General features: G+C 37.5%; 1 long non-coding RNA gene across 1 annotated transcript in view; it reads right to left on the reverse strand.

The window, feature by feature from the left end:
- Positions 1-1,143: 1,143 nt before the first annotated feature.
- Positions 1,144-20,529, reverse strand: part of LOC134853329 (uncharacterized) — a 66,134-nt gene continuing 46,748 nt past the window's right edge. Inside the window, exons 2-3 of the long non-coding RNA XR_010164346.1 lie at positions 9,159-9,417; positions 1,144-1,528 (exon numbers count right to left, since the gene is read on the reverse strand). This is a non-coding gene — a long non-coding RNA (uncharacterized LOC134853329). The remainder of the gene's footprint in view (positions 1,529-9,158; positions 9,418-20,529) is intronic.

Here is a 20,529-nt window from a genome sequence, read left to right on the forward strand (position 1 = left end):
TAATTAGTCCTAATCCGTTAATACGAATGAAAGTACAGTACAAAGCGTTGATTTTAACTATCCGGACGAAACGAAAAAAAAATCTTTAATTTTTTTCTCAAACATACGTTATTGAATTTAGACAAAAAATTGAGAAAAAATCTGTTTAGAATAAAACAGAACTATTATGATGCAACTTGTTTTGCAAAAAAGCTGGTTTCAATTTTTCTACAGCCAAACGGATTTTTTTTCGTTTTTCAGTCGATTGTAAATTAAGTCAGATCTGCCGGTTCAAATGCTTACAGAACTATACAGGCCTCTAATTTAGCCAAACAAATTTTAAGATGCTAATACCTCAATTTTTTTGAGCAAACGCTTTAAAATTAATTTTTCAAACCAAAAAATGGTAATTTTTGTAGCACCAGCGATTTTGGGATGGGGGCCGGGGCGGACGCCTTCCCTTTCCTCCTTAGGGATTCGACCCACAGCCGACCAAAGGGTCCTCCCTTTGTACTATTGTGAGTTACCCATTTTTGGCTGATTGAACCTAAAATTTTTCTAAAGGCGCCTTGGCCGCAAAATTATACTAATTTTGAGAGGGGAGCGTTTTTTTCCCAAAATTTGGTCAAAATGGGGTCTTTATAGTAATTTGGGAGAGCTCATAAAATCATTTTGGTCGACCTCAAAAGAAAAGTTGACAAAATTTCTGAAATTATTTCAGAAATCTACCCCACGTTTTGCCCGGTTACCTCAAATCAGCACTCTAGCAAATAGCAATACTTGTTTAGCATAAACTGGATACATAAATTCAGTTTTCAACCAATTACAAAATAGCGCGTTACATCACCAGATTACGAATGAATTGATAGCAACATGGAATACATTCAATGATTACAATACAATCATGTATTTTCTTGACAATTCAAAAGTTAGAGCCAGCCAGGGGCGTATTTTCAACAAAAAATCGGAACTTTCTGTCACATGTTTGATTTAGGTTACCGAATAAACTTTTTCGAATTTCACAATTCATAACAAAGACCCTAATTTTAAAAAATATCTGCTCGGTAGGCAAACTTTTGAAAAATTTGGCCTAAAAAGAGCATTTTAAGCAACATTTGGAAAATTTTGAGCGCGCTCAAAATTTGTATAAAATGGCACCAAAGGCGCCTTTAGAAAAACTTGATTTTCGGGTCCATCTGCCAAAAACAGATGACTGAAAAAGTACCAGAGGAGGAACCTTTGGGTTGGCAGGGGGTGGAAGTCTTGAGTTTTGTCGCCCCTTCCCTTAAATCAGCTTCTGTAGCCATACTTTTTGTTTTGTCGGGCAGATGATATAATATATCAGTTACAAATTATTTTTCTGGCCTAAGTATATTGAGGCAGGAGTTAATCTTTTCAATCGCAGAGCCAGGCGTTTCATGTGGAGATATTATGATGCCACGGACGCATTGACGCAACTCTGACTCATGCAAATCACACATCTTCTTTTCAATCTTGATTTTTTTGTTCTCGAAATGAGTGTGCCCCACCTTGTGAGCTTTCACGTCCACTTTGATTCAATATGGTCTTCTTTAACATCCTATCATCTCTTATTTCAAAATTTCTTCTCGTTTCGAAATTTTCAAAAAAAGGTTTATGTTTAAGCATATTCTATTCATTACCAGGCCAAACTGTGCATTTTGTGCGTTGTAAGTGGATTCCGCAACAAGGATGCTCTCTTTGTTCTTTTTTTTTGTTATTTACTTTCCTTTGATCGTTCCGACAAAATTTTAACATGTTTAAAGACTTGTCTCTGCAATCCAGGAACATACAGAACTAAACTGTGCGCCTATCCAGTGCACAGTTTGGTAACGTAAAGTTATATGAAAACAGAAAACTAGCGTTAATCTCAATGACTTTCTTTGTGATTTTGCAGAGCTTTCGGTTTGACCTCATTACAAAAAAAAATACTAGTCACAGAAGTTCATTATTCGAATTTTTGAAAAAAGCTTTTGATAAAATTTTGTACTATGAAGAATTAATAAGAGCAATTTTTCAGAATTAGTTTGTTTTTAGGACAAAAAAAATGTAAATTAAATAAATACTACACAAAATATGTTGGCATTGAAAAACTTTTTTTCTTAGCGCAAACTGCTGATTCATTGACGAAATTAGGAAAATAGTTTATAATTATTTTTTCACAACGTCAGTTCTATGCTCAAGCAAATTTTTTCCAAAAACAAATTTTCGCTGAATTTTTAAAACTTCTATTTTAAAAAATACGTCTAAATTTGTCATAAAACAGACCGTGTTTGCGCTTTAATCAATGACGTCATATGGCGCGAAAGATTTAAAGCTGAAATTCGATCTTCTAAGATAGGAAAAAGGCCTTGAATTAACTGGTTTGTCCGATTAAAGTTAATTTGCCATCAAAATAATTTGCAGATTTTCGAGACTGTGGAGAACGTTTTTCTTATTTTTCAGATGTCTTTTATTTGATGATAATTTATTTAAAATTGCCGATAATTTACAGATGTTGAAGCAGAATTCTTAGCCAGAGTCTTAAAAGATACGAGAGTGAATCATAACTCGGTCCGTCGACCCGGACAATTTTTCACAAGCGATTATTCAATCGGACGTCAACATTACCCGGGCAGCAACAATTTCGGAAGTAGTACAGTTTAATCGAAGTTGAAGTAGTTCTATTCCTCAAATGCTTTCAAGAGCAGACGCGAACAGCAGCTGTTTCTTGCAGACAGAAGGCTTCAACTGTGGTCTACCCGAAGACTGCACTGGGACGACAGAAGATGCTCACATCTGTTCTGACAGGCAAGAGAAAAGAAGTAACGAAAAAACAAACTCATCATAAAAAATTATTAATTTACGAGTCTTAGGCGTTAAAACATGAAATTGATGTAAAATATTTCAAAAAAAAATACCCCTTAACAAGAAAAACGCAAGCGGCAAGCTATTAGAAACAAAAAACTGCTACACAGCAACTACGAGTTGAGTAAAGTACTTTTCCAAATTTTGCGTCATACTATATTTTATTGATAGTAAAGTTTGAATCTCATTATAATTGGTTTTTATCTCACAAACTGAGCAATTGATTAAAAGTGAGCGAGTACAAATACATAAGAAACGACAGCACAATCTCAGTTGACAGATCGACGATTGATAAAATATTCCACAGTCGCAAAAAATAAAGTATAGATGGGCCCTTTAGAAAACGAAAAACAAAAGCTGTAATTGAATCTTGCAAAACCGTTCTCGAAAAGCATTAGATAAGAACTATGAACTTGTGATACAAGCTAATAAAGCAGATAAACCTAGAAGTTTATCACCGGAGTTGGCTGGATTGTGGGATAGGATAGTTGAAGTAAACGATGAAGTAGCCGGTTAAATTCTCGCATATATAGAATCTAATCCGGCTTCAGAGGTTTTTGTCAATAAAAGTAGTCGTTCCGCAACTTCATCAAAATCGGCGAAATCCGGGTTCAATGAGCAAAACTCAAAAAATCATTCACTCCCAGTGAGCGCCGCAAAGAACGGCCTCTATCGAAGACGAAGCGAGAAATGGAAAAACCGAAAAACAACATGAGGCCACCTTAAAACTGAAACAACATAAAGCCATCATCGGAGAGCAACAGCATTAGAAAGACTTGGAACGGAAATAATATGGTTGAAACTAAATATCTCGAAGCGAGTGAAAAAAATCGGCAACTCGAGCTAGCTTCTTCGGGTGATCGTAAAGCTGAAAGGGTAAACGATTGGGTTGACTAGAGAGTCGAAAACGATCAGAGGTAATTCTACCTTAATCGAAGTTTCTCACAGGTATAAATATGGAAAAATGTACCAATCAAAACAGAAATATGTCCATAGCGGGAACTTCTACTAGTCCTTTGTCACTCAATCAGTTTCCTGGTTGTGAGCAACAAGGTCACCTCTTTCGACCAACCGTTTCGTGTAACGATAGCAACGGAATCACGAACGCTATATCCGCTGATCCTGAGCACGAAACGCAGTCATTGCCATTTCAAAGAATGCTGCACTTTACAAGAATATTATATCGTTTTTCTTTGTAATCCAGCTGTAATAGTAGCTACTAATACTCCAGTATGTTGTAACTTCTCTGTACCACATCCTTCGACTTCCATACAACATATCCCTGTCAACAAAATATTAATGACGTAGCTCCAGCTGTTGAAAACTTGCCCACAATCTCCAATCAATACCTATCAATACCAGACACCTGCAAATTTAGTCTGCGGATAAAATTGGTACCACATAATGTGTATAGCAACCCAATGGCTGTGAATAATCCATTCAGCTGACAATCTGTCCTTAATAGTCAAGCGAACTTGCCACTAATGTCCCATTGGATGTCAGCAGTCACCCAATGTAACATTGCTATAATAGGTGTTAGTAATACAAAACCCGTCAGTTGGTGTTTTTTTATCCATGACGCCAAAATCTTAACATCACTTCACACAATGCATCCCAATCACATCACATCGTCCCAATCACTACGCATCAGGTGAAAACATTACGGATATCAGCAGAAACTTTTTATTGCCAACCCTGGCAACACATGGTCTTCGTTGCATCTAGCTCTTCAGCCACAAGCCGTTGGCACTAGATGACTTAAAATCAATGTTTGCCAGTCTCAAAGAAAGATCCTCATCTCAATTGGAAGCTGGCCCAGTACGAGTGCAACCCGCTAAAACGGCAAGAATGGTTCGGCCAGTTTTTCAGTAATCTAGACGCAGCCACTTTGTGCGATGATGTGAAGTTATCTTAATTAAAAACGCTAGCTAGTGGAAAAGTTAAGTCAGCTATAGCAGAGTTCGTATATACTGAAAGAATGCCTAAAGAAGCCCTGAAAACTTAGGAGGGAAATTTGGCCAGCCAAAAAACGTGATTACTGCCCACCTTCAAAAGTTATGAAGTTTCACGCAACGCAATTTGCAAAAATCTGAGAACATCACCAGCTTTTTGATGACCATTTCTAGTCATGTGACCGTTTTTATGTCTCTTGATTATGATGAAGATTAAAAAAGAACATTTCTTTCTTATATCAAGCTTTTGCAAAAATACCACCAAACATGAGAGAACGTAAATTCTTGCTGAAAAATCTTGTTCTATCAGCGTTTGTCCTCGCTTTATCAGGGCCCGAATTAGATTTTATTTGACCATTTGTGGGCTTCCAAGCTGTCAGTTTTGTCGGCATTTCGACTAGAGTAGACACGCACAGTGATGATTGCTTAACTTTGTGTGACTCGTCGTCTATTTAATCCTGAATATTGGCTAAAATAGTCAATCGTCTAAATCATTCTGTTAGAGATTTTGATCTCGCAGTAAATGGTATTAACACAACGACCGTTGCCAGATGAACGTATCTTCGAACTGCAATAGATTTTAATACATATTCGTATTAACCGCAACTATCAAGAATGAGCTTAAAGTCGTAACCGATACCATCAACATCCCTGCTTTTTAGGAAAAGTACCTGTACCTCGCTCCGATTGAATCAATTGTATATGGTTACGGCGATGTAGAATTATTTATTGTTCAAGTCTCTCTTCAAGCAATCAGGTCTTTAGAGATTTCACGAGTGAGGCTAATCCAAACGCTTCGCCCGTCGCTGTCCGCCTTCGGATAGAATTGGCCTCGAGCGGCCCAATGCCGGCATCTACATTTCCTTTCCTCTTGTTTTATGTACAAAACAGACGATACCGAACTAGCCGGTTACAGCACTCGATGGTAAAAAATAGAGTCAAAGAGATCCTATAAACAGGTCTATTCCCGTTCCGCCGCGGACAAGAGGGCGGCTAAAATTCTTGATTCAAGCAGAGTCGATGATGGATGAAGATTCGCTGTAAGTATCTTCTGGGAAGAGGACACTGTCATGTTGTCAGACAACTATTATTCGTCTTTGTCTCAAAAACGTCTTGTAAAAGAACTTAATTTTATGAATGAATACTCAAAAACTATCGAAGAGTCGAAGAGTTTTTGGGTAAGGGATACGTTCTGCTCATTCCACCGCATGTTTATTCAAACCGAACCATAAGCGGTTGTTACCTTTCTCACCATCCCGTGCTGAACCCAAAAAAATTTGATAAATTGATGTGTGTCCTTATTGAAGCGGTTAAGTTCCACGTTTTCATCATTAAGCAAATCGTTGCTGAAAGAACCCGACATACAGCAAACAGTTTTGTTTGTTCTCCTCCATTTTGGTCGGCCTCAATTGAACATACCGGCTGATATTGAAGGGATGATGCTACAAGTTATGTGCAAATTATGAATTATGCAATACAACGGACTGCAATGGATTTTCAGGCGATATTTCCTGATGAAACGACCGCAGTCCCCACAAAATTTTATATGGACGACTTAAGCAATAGGTGGCATTAAGTCAGCCAAGTTCATAAGTAGGATACCTAAAATTAATAATCAGTTAGGCTTGTAGGAAAGCGCTCAGCAGGATTGAAGTAAGAACATTCAATGTTGTGCAGATAAGTCCTCACACGTTCTTGGTCTGAAATGGGAACATATCAACCGTAAGCCGTGATTTCAACCGTGAACTTAAGAAGTCAATATCACAGCGAACAGTGGTAGGTTTTTTATCTTCTGTTCCTGACCCCTTAGGTCTCGTAGTCCCTATAACGTAAGAGCTCGGTTATTGCTGAATGAAAAGTGGCGCATTTTTTGCCATCAGTTCGTTGATAAGCTACTCATTGAAATCAAGACAAAATTTTTCGCCTGGCACTCTGGTTTGACATTGCTAGGAAAAATGAGTATAAAGCGTAATAAACAGGGTTGGAGAGTACCTGGAAAGTACGCCGTACATCACTGGCTGCACGTCTCAGGTGGACAAACCTGCTGATACGGGAACCAGAGGAATCTCATCGGAGTCTTTAAAAACGAGCAGCTGGGTGAACGGGCCCAATCTTTTGAAAATATCGAATAGCCCTTCAAGCCGAGCAAAGGTGTACATAAAAAAGATATTACTTAAAAAATGTATATCAATGTAAGTGTTACTTAAAAAGTAGATGAACAGTAAAAGATGTTCAACTTGACTGCTCTTGCGTGTGACCTCAAGGAAGGCCTCATTTAATGCAGACCTCTAATTTTGCAAACGTTGTGCATAAACAAAAACAACCAATCTTATTTGCATGAGATGAAATCAGTTCTAGACTCCAGCGCGTGGTTATTTTTCTGCTCAGACTGATTCCGAAAAACCGAAACTATCGCACAAAAATTAAGAAAATAACCAATCTGGCTGAGTTAAAAACCGCCAGAAGGAATGATTTGAGAAGGAAAATTTACTCCTGTCCAGCAACAAAACCGTCAAAAATTCTAGTGTTATTGCTGAGTATGCACAGTTTATTGATCCTACATGCCCCTTTCGTTCAATTCGCCGCTTTTTTAAACCACTCAATAATATGACACAAAACACTCAATAATCTTCAATGGAAGGCATATTCTTGTAAAATTGCTTACAAGGGAAATTCACTTTCATTATCAGCAACAGATCTTAGACTATCTTCGAGCTGTAATTCACTTAGAGAAATTGACACACCAATGGACACGAACTCACATGTAATGGGAATCGAAAGATTCGTTGCCCGTCGCGGCACTCCATCAGTCATTTGGTTCGATAACGGCGGCACTTTTTTCGTGAGAGCCGAGAAAGAACTCTTGAATTTTGTTCTGTCGTGGAACGCACAGGCACAGGCAGACCTTGCGAAAAAAGGCAGTTGAAGGGAAATTCAACCCTCCGCAGCCCCGTATCACGGTGGTTGACGGATAGTCTCGTTCGGTGTTGTAAGACACCAGTAAACATCAGCAAGTGCAAGTCCCGATAACTTTGATGTGTTAATTCCAAATCAGTTTTTTAAGGCCAAAATGGTTCTTGCTTCTCTTCTCTCTTTTTCCAGGAGCACTTCAACCATCGAAAGCAAGAGATGCGAGTGCACAGCTACGCCAACGCAACTTGATATCGTAGGCTTCTAGATTAATTGCCAGCCCTGAAAAAACGCAGTAAGTGGCACTCCGTTAGTGACGTTGTTTTGAAAACAGGGGGTATATTGTGGGTCGTTGACGAAGGTATTCCAAGGCGACACCAACCTTTGGCTCGTATTAAAACCCTTAATTACAGAAAAGACAAAATAGCCCGATCCGCATCAGTCACGATCCGCTCCGGAGATCTAAATCGACCGCCTGCAAAACTCGCACCCGTTTTCGCTCTTTAGGGGATATATTTGTAATTCAAACTATACTTGAGATTTTAAAAAAAACGTTCATTTAAATTTTTTCATAAGAGATTGAATTTTTATCCTTGAACGTATTGTGAAGAAAAGGAAATTAGTTTAAAAAATTCCACACAAGGGTAGGTAAATTTTTACTGATGTGATATTTTAGATGTCCAGTTTTCCACACAAGGATGAGGTTAACGTTTTTGGTCTTTTTACGAACTATTTCAATTTAATAACCTAGGGTTCGCATTAAAACTTTTTCTTTTATCGGCAAGACTTTACTCCCATGAGAACAAATTTTTTAATAAATCAAGAAGCTCATTTTAAAAAATTAACGAAATGTTAAGATAAAATAATAAGTCTGATTTAGATTGTTAAGTTTTTTGTCTGTAGAAAAACTTTATTCGTTAAAAGGTTGAATTGAAATTTTTATAGGTTGGCTACGAGATCCAATGTTTGTCCTCTTTTCCCTTATTCCTGTTTAGTTAAAATCAGTCTTAACTTTTTCAGTTAAAGTTAAGGTTAAGTTAGGGTAATTTACTTTAATTCCATTAATGTAAATTTTACCTTAATAATTTTTAAGGTAAAGTTAGGGTCCTTTCAAGGTAAATTATAACCTTAATTTTTTTACCTTAACTCGTTCAGGGTAATTTTACTTGACATTTTTTAAGTGTGCTATGTTTGGTTCCCGTTTTTCCACAGAGGGGCTGAATAAACCCAATTTTTTTGGACCTCAGTTTGCCATGGAAGGGGATGATTGAGATCAATTTACTACAAAATGAGCTCCCAATTGGGCTCTTTTTTTTCTGTGATAACTCGGGTGCCACAGTACAATAAAATGAGGGTATTCATACCCTCTCGTAAAAGAAAGTTTGCAAATATTTTGACCCCAAAGTGAAACCTAAGATATATAAGACTGAATAAAGAAAACATAAAGAAGACCTAGTGTATCCTTTTTAAAGATCTCTTCATGATCTGAGTTAGATCTATTCACACACTTTACTTTGTATTGAGCCTTCATTCCTCTCTGTTGTAGATCGTAACTCGTTTCTACGCCCATTATCAGTCCGATTGCTGGACCCTGGAATTCAAAACCGTGTGATGCCTCATTGGAATAACCTTTGCTGTCCTCGTTGGTTTTCGTGTTTTGCCACTGCCATTCGTGTGATCCTGTCACTGAAGCCGCTACGCCGGCAGTAAACTAAAAAACGTCGTCCCTGTTTTAGAAAGATACGAGTAATACAATTTCCGAGTGTAATTGAACCGGACCAGCCCAAATACAAACCAACTGAAAAGGGACTTATTTTATATGGATGACATAATTGTTACAACTGTTACATAATTGCTACATAACTAAAATTGTAAAACCAGATTTTTTGGTAGCCGGTTTGTACTCTAGCTGGTTTATAAACACCACAGTTTCCATACCATTGTCCAAGCGCAAAACTTTGCTTTTCTCGGGGCCCTAATTCAGATCTAATCACCAGGCCCTGTTTTTTTGGGACAACCTCATTCTCTTTTTAGCTGATGCTAAGGAAAACGGGACTGTTCTCTTCATAACTCCACTGGAACTATCATTAGTAAATATATTATGGTCAAGCCGGTGTTTGTCCAATATCAACACTAAGAAATGTCTTGATTAATATAAAACCTTTTTTCCTTAGAGCTGAAAGCACGCACAGAGAATCGAAATGTATGTTAATTCACGTTTTATGAATCATCTCAATAATTTTTATATGAATTGAAACCAAGCCCAGAAGAAGATCACTGATGAACTCGACTAGTTTTGAGTGACGAAAACTTCTGATAAAACTGAGTTAAGGTTTCTCAGAGGTACGGCTGGTATGATGGTGACTTTTCAATGGTGAGCTTGAAAAGATATTTTGTTTTTATTGCGTCAAAACCCCAAAAATCACACTCAAAAATAGTATGAATTGGCGCAGATGCTCTCTTATTGAAACGAACGAACTGCAAAAAAATCAGAAAGTTTTCAAAAGTCATTCAAAAGCGTTGATCATTACTTTAAAAGTTTGTCTACCTCAAAATAAAGCTGTCTATCTGTGATTATTTTCCGGAAACTCAAAAAAAATTACCGAACTTTTGGAAAAGAATACTCATGCCTATAAACCCAAATTTGACTTCTATACGAATACTACCGAGAGCTATATAACCTTTTTCCGACACAACAATATGCTTACCCGGTTATGTTGAAAGTTGATACACAGCATTATTATCAGCATGTCTATTCTTTTGTGAACTTGTCCGTCTTTTTTTTGAAAACTGTCTTAAAATTTGATAATAACCTTGAATGAAGTAATTATTCTGTTTATAACGCAGCCAATAAACTCACTTGTCAGCAAAGTCAAAAAGTGTAACGCCGTATGCATAACCCCTCATGGATGCATAATGAAAATCGTCAATTAAGTAAATGTGAATTTTTTTCAATCGTCCGACTGTTTAACAATATTTTAGTATTGGAAGTACTAAATCGTAGTTGAACTTCATATTTGATAAATATCATTTGGCACAGCAAGTAAAACTTTGAAAACTCTGAGGCACGAATCTCATATTGTGCATAGTGTACTAGTTTTTTTGTTGTCCTTTTTCTATGTTTCATTGCGAAATTACTTGAGCAAAATACGGTTGTTTGCATCAAGTGTGTTGCATTTAAAGTATAGCAAAACAATTATAGCATAAATACCGTTTTACAGATCCTTAAAGCAGTTTTCAGACCATTCAAGCTATGGTGCAGAGAAGTAGTGATAACTCTGCAGGCCACGAGGAACGATCCTCACAAGGCAAAGAGCAAAAAATGAAAAAAAAAATGAGACACGCGCGGACTTAGCTATTCATACTGCGAATTGGTATTCATAACAAGTTTTCAAACTCTAAACTGTATATGAAAAAAATATGGTTCACTATAGATGACTCCAAAATAAATTGCTTTTCAAAAACCTATTAACAAACTCAACCAAGTAATCCGTACTGCCAAACGGAGTTTACCAAAAAATATTTGGATATATTAGTGGCTCCAATTATACTTGTAAGCAGTTTCATGTATGATTTAATCGCGCGACCCGCCTTCTCGCCATCGATCGGGGTACTGCTTGCATATCATCTCCATGATGGACGTTCGGATCAGCAAATCGCTATACGTAATTTCCCCTTCGAACTTCAGCAACCGAGGTAAACTTTCCACAAGTTGATAAAATTGGACCAGCTGGCGTTGCCGAACGTCCCAAAAATTGCATGCCCCACTCCCCATTCGCTCTCTAACAATCGTTGTTATCCAGGGAGCTCTGTGTCCAGTTTGCAGCAAAAGGGTTATGATATAAAATTTCATAACATTTCCACCCTGACATTTCCACCCTGACTGAAGGAGCTCTCTCATAAGACTATCCTCACCAAGACGCCCCAGCTGGGAAAAGGAAGTGATCGAATTGATTTTTGCTGGTCCATAGTTTCTTCGACGGAGGCCTCGTTTTATAGCGTTATACACCCTTGTGTACTATATAAAAATCCCTTTTCCTATTTTCTACCAAAAAAAAATCACCACAGCTCTATTTGATCTGTCTAGCTGAGTCGCCAGATGGATGGAAGTTTCTGATGCCTGCAGGAACGATCAGACTTTATCCGTGTACATTACTTCCGAAGCCCTTCTCCCCTGAGTGTTTGACATTTGGAATTCCTCGTCAGAATAACCGCTGGTCGAAATAACAGTCGGATCATATTCTGGCTGAGGTGGCTGATACAGTGCTTGTTGATCCGCTGATGTTACGGTTGTAAATGTGTTTTGAATTGTGAAACTATTAACAGTATCGTCTACCGGTTCGTGGGTCAGCATCTATCACTGCATCCCATCGTGCGATGACTGCTCAACATATCGCGCGTAGCTTAGTATCTGGCTTAGCGTTGTGTTATTTCTAGCTGTCAAGCTTTCTCTCGTCATGGACAAGAGCAAACTAATGCGCCCAGTCTATCGACGCTAAGCTGACCTTGCATTAAAATCCACACTAACTGGGCCAAAAGAGCCATAGCCTCTGGGTAACTCGACATTCTGGAAATTAAGGATATTTACTTTGAGAAAAACCTGCTTGCTTGATTCTATATATATATATATTTTTTCTAAACTTTTAAATGAGAAAACATAGTCAGTTTGTTATTGTTTTTACTGTTAACATAATTGTTAGTTTGATAGTTTTTTTAACCATTCGATAATGGAAATGGAAAGCAAAAACGTTCATTTTTATTTAAAATTTTTTAGTTTTTTGACCAAAAAGTGTAAAATTACTGACAATAAACCTCAGTTACACGCGCTGAATTTTTTTTCATCAGAATACAAACAATGAGCAGAATACAAACAATAAAAACTTTATAGTGAACTTTTATAAACAAAGGGAGTTAAAATTTGGTTGACAGTTTTGTTTTGCCGGTTCAGTCGGTTGTATAGTTCGGGTGGCACAGGTCAATTGAAAATGTCATAAATTGCGACTACTTGTTTCTTTGAAGCCAGTAAGATTAAGTGTTCACCAAAAGAGCCAGCGCGTTCAGTATTAACAATTGCAGTACAATCGTTTGGTCGTTTCTGAAATATGTCTGATGAAAAACAACCTAAAAATCTAAAAGAAAAAATTGGATGCATAGTACATTACTTTGATGTTTCAATAATATCAGCCATTATAAACCGACAAATTTTTTTACAACTTCACCATTGCGATCAAATAAGAACATAGATCGACGCTCGCCTAGTAAAATGAGTCTGACAAAGTTTTGTCGCACTTTCAAACTTCAGATCGATACCCAACCGTGCGCGGGTGAGTTCAGGTCGTAAACTTCAGTATCTTAAAAGTAGATCATTTGTTAGTGTGAAAAAAGGGTTAAAAACGATTTTCGAAATTTTCGAGAGTAATCAAATTGCCACTAGACCTAAAGCACCTAGCTTAGTATCTGGCTTAGCGTTGTGTTATTTCCAGCTGTCAAGCTTTCTCTCGTCATGGACAAGAGCAAACTAATGCGCCCAACATATAATTTAAATTTCGACTAATGAACACGGATAAAGTCTGGGTTTCATGCATCAGTTCGAAACCTAAAGCACGCATTGTCGTTGAATACATCACTACATGGCTTTTACCGACATCTATGGGCGTCCCGCCGATTGCCGCAACCTCACAAATTACTCGGGTAAAGGTCAAGTCAAATTTGTTAAAACTAAAAAGATTTGTATTAAATCTACCGGTGAAGTTTTCTTCTAGAATCATTGACAGCTGTAATCTGCTTATCGGCGCTCTATTGAAAATATAATCTCTGAAGTATTTACTTGTGCCGCTTTTTATTCAAAACGGGGTGGCAAAATTTTCTTGAATTTCGTACTTGGCTGTTTTTTGTTAGCGCTTGCTCAATATACTAATGGGTTTCATGTCTCAGCTCTAATATGTGAACGATGCAGGTAGCATTAGTAACTTTAATGGAGTAGTCAGCGGGAACGCGAGTCGCTCCACTGTTCATCAGCACAAAATTGTCCAAAAATTGCGTTAGTCGCAGGCAAATTTGTGCTCCTGGAAGAAGATAGCGGTCACTACCAGTCAAAAACGCGTCGTTGTCGTTCAGGCAAAAATGAATGTGCCAGTTTCGACCAGATTGAGGTTTTTCAAATTGTCTTCGGAATGAAGCTTCCGTGCTATCTTGAAAAGCTGTTGGATGATCCTCAGAACGATAATCGTGGCAGTCCAAATTGCATTGCTTAAACTGGGCATCACTCGCCAGGTCAACTTCAACTAAAACTTTGTTTGGATGAAGGTTATTCAACGAGGAAACAACCGTCCCAATCAAAGATACTTCTATGCTCTGCCATATGCTCTCGGCCAAGTTGTTGACGAAAATAGCTCTTTTTGTCTTAATCGGTTTGCTTTTGTCTTCCTCTAGTTTTTCCTCTGGATTGCTGCCTCCTTTTGTTTTGATCATATCAAATTCAAAATCTAAATAATTTTAGTTGGTGTTGATCACAGTACCATTTATATCCATTCTGGGGCCCGTGAACTCAAATTGCAAGACTGGATTGACAAAATTTGTCGGCTGAAAACTCTTTTCTAGTATCCGCGTTGGAATTCGACTAAATGTGTCCACTTCCAAGAAAATCTGAGCCAGAGTGCTTGATTGATCTGAGTGGATCTGCGCTGACAAAATCAGACATCCTCTCTAATTTGTGCCTTTGTCCACGAGATTGGTGAAAAAGTCTTGGCAAATTCTGTTCAGGTTTTTCCTTAATATTCCTCTTCGTTTCCGTCCAGCAACATTTTTCCTAATTGTGGCCGTTTTTTTGAAATCAAATCAAAATTTCTTGTTTTCGACTTGTGCTAATTTGGCTTTTTTAGGCGTGATTGTCTGCGCGATCCGTTTTATTTGTTCCAATCGTTTTCTTTCTGCGTATACCTTGCACCACTTGTTTTCGTATTGTGTTTTTGACTACTTTTTTAAGGACTCTTGTGGTTTCGAACGACCATCTAAGATTTTTAAAATATCTGCGGCAGCCCCTAAAATTTTAAAAATTTTAGATGATCGTTCGAAACCAAAAGCGTCCTTAAAAAAGTAGTCAAAAACACAATACGAAAACAAGTGGTGCAAGGTAGACGCAGAAAGAAAACGATTGGAACAAATAAAACGGATCGCGCAGACAATTAAGCCTATGGAAGCCAAAATCGCACAAGTCAAAGACAAGAAACTTTGCCTTGATTTCAAAAAAACGGCCACAATGAGAAAAAATTGTGCTGGAAGGAAACGAAGCGGAATATTATGGAAAAAATTTAACAGAATTGGCCAAGAGTTTTTCACCAATCTCGTGGACAAAACCTCAAAGTAGAGAGGACGTCTGTTTTTGTCAGCACAGGTCCACCCACATCAATCAGGCACTCTGGCTTAGATTTTTTCGGAAGTGGCCATATTTAAGTCGAATTCCAACGAGGATACTATGAAAGAGTTTTCAGCCGAGTTTTCAAGCCAGTCTTGCAATTTGAATTCACGGGCCCCATGGATATAAGTGGTACTGTGATCGACGCCATCTAAATTTATTTAGATCTTGAACTTAAAATGATCAACACAAAAGGAGGCAGCAATCCAGAGGAAAAACTAGAGGAAGACAAAAGCAAACCGATTAAGACAAAAAGAGCTATTTTCGTCAACAACTTGGCTGAGAGCATATGGCAGAACATAGAAGTATCTTTGATTGGGACGGTTGTTTCCTCGTTGAATAACCTTCGTCCATACAAAGTTTTAGTTGAAGTTGACCTGGCGAGTGATGCCCAGTTTAAGCAAGGTAATTTGGCCTGCTAAGGTTATCGTTTTGAGGATGATCCAACATCTTTTCAAGATACCACGGGTGCTTCATTCCAAAGACAATTTGAAAACGCACAATCTGGTCAAAACTGGCACATTCATTTTTTCTGAACGACAACGACGCGTTTTTGACTGGTAGTGACCGCTATCTTCTTCCAGGAGCACAAATTTGCCTGCGACTAACGCAATTTTTGGACAATTTTGTGCTGATGAACAGTGGAGCGACTCGCGTTCCCGCTGACTACTCCATTAAAATTACTAATGCTACCTGCATCGTTCACTTGTTAGAGCTGAGACATGAAACCCGTTTGTCTATTGAGCAAGCGCTAATAAAAACAGCCGAGTACGAAATTCTAGAAATTTTTGACACCTCGTTTTGGATATCAAGCGGCACATGTAAATATTTCAGAGTCCATATTTTCAATAGAGCGCCGATAAGTAGATCCATGATTCCAGCTGTCAATGATTCCAGAAGAAAACTTCACCGGTACCTTTAATACAAATCTTTTTAGTTTTAACGAGTTTGACTTGGCCACTACCCGAGTAATTTGCGAGGTTGAGGCTATCGGCGGGACACCCATAACTGTCGGTAAAAGCCATGTAGTGATTTATTCAACGACAATGCGTGCTTTAGGTTTCGAACAAAGTGGCCATTTGGTTACACTCGAAAATTTCAAAAATCGTTTTTAACCCTTTTTTCACACTAACAAATTATCTACTCTTAAGATACTGAAGTTTACGACCTGAACTCACCGGCGCACGGTTGGGTATCGAGCTGAAGTTTGAAAGTGTGACAAAAATTAGCAGACTCATTTTACTAGGCGAGCGTCGATCTATGGTCTTATTTGATCGCAATGGTGAAGTTGTAGAAAAACTCGTCGTTGCTATGAGAATGCCGTATTTTTTGATCAAAGGTAAAAACAAAAGCTTTCAGACCGACACGAATGGCTGACCACAATCCGCTCCCTTACCGCCGTGCCTGGGGGCCTACGAAGTAATTGGTTCCTGATTTGGGTTTGCAACTATGCTCTTGGAGTGGTAGTTTACGTACATCCATTAACTTTGAGCAAACAAAACCAGCCGCTAAGAATATTGATTCAAACACGGATCAATTGATCAGACTGACTGATAATTGGGGGATAGAAATTGAAAAATTATTTGTTCGCTATGTGATATTTGGTGACGCGATCTGAAGCCATCCCTTGCATATTTATATTCAACAAGTTCCGATTCATAGAACCGACTCAATATTACGTCTCGCTGCTTAGCTTCTAGCACATAAGAAACGGGTAGCTTTTGTTCCAGAGCTTCAAAACTGATCGAGTAGCGAAGAGTTTGTTTGTAAAACTCTGTTGGTAAAATTTACGAAATTGTTTTCGCTATGAGAGAATCTTACCGAAAAACTTACTTTGAAATTGCTTTGTAGATTTGGGCGATGTTCCTTCTTTTTACGTGATTTATCAGGTATTGATCTGTGAGCTAAAATTTTTGTTAGTGTTAACAGCTCTTTGACATGTCGTTGTTCTACGATGTCAGGGTCCATGTTGATTGAAGAGTTGTTTCTCGAGTTTATCAGCTTAACAAATTTTTGGAGGTGGTTCTCATATCAAAACTGTCCCAAACAGTCAAGAAATTTGTAAAAAACGCCCCTAACAGTTCGAATAAATTATTCAGCCCTGTCGCTAGCGTAAGTTAAGCTTCAATTTGCAAAGTTTTTGAAAACTTCAGAAATGTGGTCTTGAATTCTTTTCCTTGATCTACGCAAACTTTTTAGGGTATAAAGAGGGGTTATCGAAATTAATCAGGCTGCAAAATGCTTCCTTCACTGTGGAAGCGTACTTGTTTTTTTTAGTGGTTAAACTTTTAGTTTTTGGCTCAAGGTAACAACACCAACAAGGAGGTTTTTAATTCCGTCATTTTCGTTTGAAATTTTCTCCATATATTGCACATTCAATGACCAAATATGGTTCATACGAAATTCGTTATAACCATGCGTGGGTAACGCCTCCCATGTTGTTTGATTTTTGGGTAAAAGGTCGAAGAATTTAAAAACTCTTCAGCTTTAGACCTCAAAAGCCCACTAGCGAGCTCGAAATTTCGAACACTATCTTTTGACTCATAAAGAGAAAATGAATAGTAGATTCCTTGCAAAAGACGATATTCTTGTTCCGATAGTCGTTTCTCCGTAGCTGCATCTTTTTATCTCGGACAACAATGGTTTCCGAGTTGTTGTTTTCATTAGAAAGATTCAATGTGGTTGTCGTTGGTCGTTTCTCACCTGTTTTTGTATCGCTGTTTTCTTTTTGTTTATTCGTCGGTCTAATTCTGGTTTTTCTTCTCTTTTTGTTTTACGGCTTTATTCGCCTTGGACTGTTGTCTCAGCATGTCTTTGAACGAATGGTAGAGCTTTCTTGTTTTTAACAAGATCAAATCTCAAGACGTTTCTTGAATTCTGATGAACTGGAAATAAGACCTTGAGCAATGTTTGTTTTTTTGGGTAATTTTTTTCAGGTGGTTGAAAATATTTCAAAAACCACAAAATGTTTAATTTGCTTAATTGTGAATCGTGTCCACCAAGCAAATTCTGTCCTAGTTCCAGAGTTTTGTCTGATAAGTTTAAAAAGTTATCAGGGCGATCTTCAATAATCCTCAATTTTTTTTCGCACAAGCATACGATGATCAAAATTATAATTAGCTGTTGCATCGATAGGTTTTCCCATTGGAAAAATCAAAGTTTTGGTTATCCGGTGTCGTCGTTGTCGCCGATTCATTTTGAGATTTGTCAGTTATGGTAGTATTTGGTTGCAATGTAAGATCTTGTGACTTCACAAGTTGTAGTTGATGTTTAGGTTCTTTTTGTTGTTGTTGTTGTTGTTGTTGTTGTTGTTGTTGTTGTTGTTGTTGTTGTTGTTGTTGTTGTTGTTGTTGTAGTTTTTTTGGCTGCTATTGTTCCTCCTTTTGATCAAAATAATCAGTCAGAAAAAATAAATTGAACCAGGACAAATTTCTGAATTGTGGTTGGAAAGATTGGTTGAGCAGGTTGCTGAGAAAAGCAATTTTTTTCCATTGCAAATGCTAAATTAATTGGGAAAAAATTGATTCAACAAAATAAAAAACATTGCGATCATTGCTTGCTAAAATCGAGGAATCAACGGAAAAAGTTCTTTTGGTGCAGATCTGTTTGCTGGTAATGTTTTCGCCTATTCACAAGAAAAATCGCGAAGCAAAAAATAATAACACATTTTTCCACTGAAATTTGAAAAGATTTCATCAATTATATTGCTGCTGAAACGTAATGTATCTGGGCAAGGAATTAAATCTATCAAAAAATAACCATCATTGTAGTTAATGCACTCTGTGTAACAATTTCAGATCAATGACTGATTAGAAAATTCCAATTCAGACCCTAACAGATAAACAGATTCAATTGCTTGCCGACAAGTTGCGAATTATTCAAAAGGACATGGAGATAACTCAAACAAGTAGCGTTTTTGTCAAAACCGACCCTGTTGATAAATTTTGAGTTCGATAATTAATCAGAAAGATATCATCTGCAAAATAGCAGCAAAATTTCATCGCAAAAGTCGTCAAAAACTACCAAAGTTAATTATTCGAAAAACGTAGTAACAGCTACTGAATAACTCCATTCACAATTTTGTTGTTTTGAATGAGATTTGAAGAGGAGAATGGTTGTTAAATGGATTTGTGGGACAATGTAGTTGTAAGGGTTGTGATTGTGGCTGTGTTTTCCCTCTCAACTCAATGGCCAGAACAACTGGTAGAAAATGCCATTAGCTGGTTTTGTAAGCATAAATGTTATCAACCAAGTTTTAACAGAGCCCGAAGCAAGACAAATACACATAAAGATGCGTTCATCTGTCGGTTTAACTTTATCCATTGTGTATTATGACGTTTCGAGTAACACACTCTTTGTAACAATTTCGGATAAAGGACGGATTAGAAAATTCCAATTCAGACCCTAACAGATTCAATTGCTTGCCGACAAGTTGCGATTTATTCAAAAGGACATGGAGATAACTCAAACAAGTAGTGTTTTCGTCAAAACCGACCCTGTTGATAAATTTTGTGCTTCAAAAAAAAACAGAAAGATCTCATCTGCAAAATAACAGCAAAATTTCACCGCAAAAGTCGTGTCGTCAAAAACTACCAAAGTTTCTTAATCGAAAACCGTACTAACAGCTACTGAATAACTCCATTGACGAAATTGTTTTTTGAATGAGACTTGAAGGGGAGAATGGTTGTTAAATGGAATTGTGCGACAATGGAGTTGTAGTGGTTGTGGTTGTGGCTGTGTTTTCCCTCTCAACGCAATGGCCAGAACAACTGATAGAAAATGCTAATAGCTGGTTTTGTAAGCATTAGTTTTGTCAACCAAGTTTTAACGGAGCCCGACAAATGCACATCAAGATGCGTTCATCTGTCGGTATAACTTTGTCCATTGTGTATTTTGACGTTTCGGAGCAGCTGATCTGGTCAAAACAGGAGCAGGCAGGAGACAACTCAAACAAGTAGACACAATGTTAAAATAGGCTGTTTTTTCTTCGCATACAACTCTGAAAATAAACTAACAAACAAGCAAGCAAACAAACAAACAAACACGACCCGCTCAAATACCAGCATTCTTTTTTTATAACTGAAAACAAGCAAACAAACAAACACCTTTCTGAAAACAAACAAAAAAACAAATACGACTCGGTTAAATACCAATATTCTTTTGCTATACCTTTTTAAAGTTTCTGGCAAACTAAATGTGTTTGTTAACTTTTTTAAACGGATAGAAAAAGGATGTTGGTATTTAATCGAGTCGCGTTTGTTTGTTTGTTTGTTTGTTTGTTTGTTTGTTTGTTTGTTTGTTTGTTTGTTTGTTTTCAGAGTCTTGGTACTTGAGCGACTCGTGTTTGTTTGAAAAGCTTCTGCAATAGTGTTAAAAGTTTTTCCAGACAGTCATTAGAAGTGCATGGGG

The sequence above is a fragment of the Symsagittifera roscoffensis genome, chromosome 8, assembly GCF_963678635.1.
Source record: "Symsagittifera roscoffensis chromosome 8, txSymRosc1.1, whole genome shotgun sequence".
Classification (NCBI taxonomy): domain Eukaryota; kingdom Metazoa; phylum Xenacoelomorpha; order Acoela; family Convolutidae; genus Symsagittifera; species Symsagittifera roscoffensis.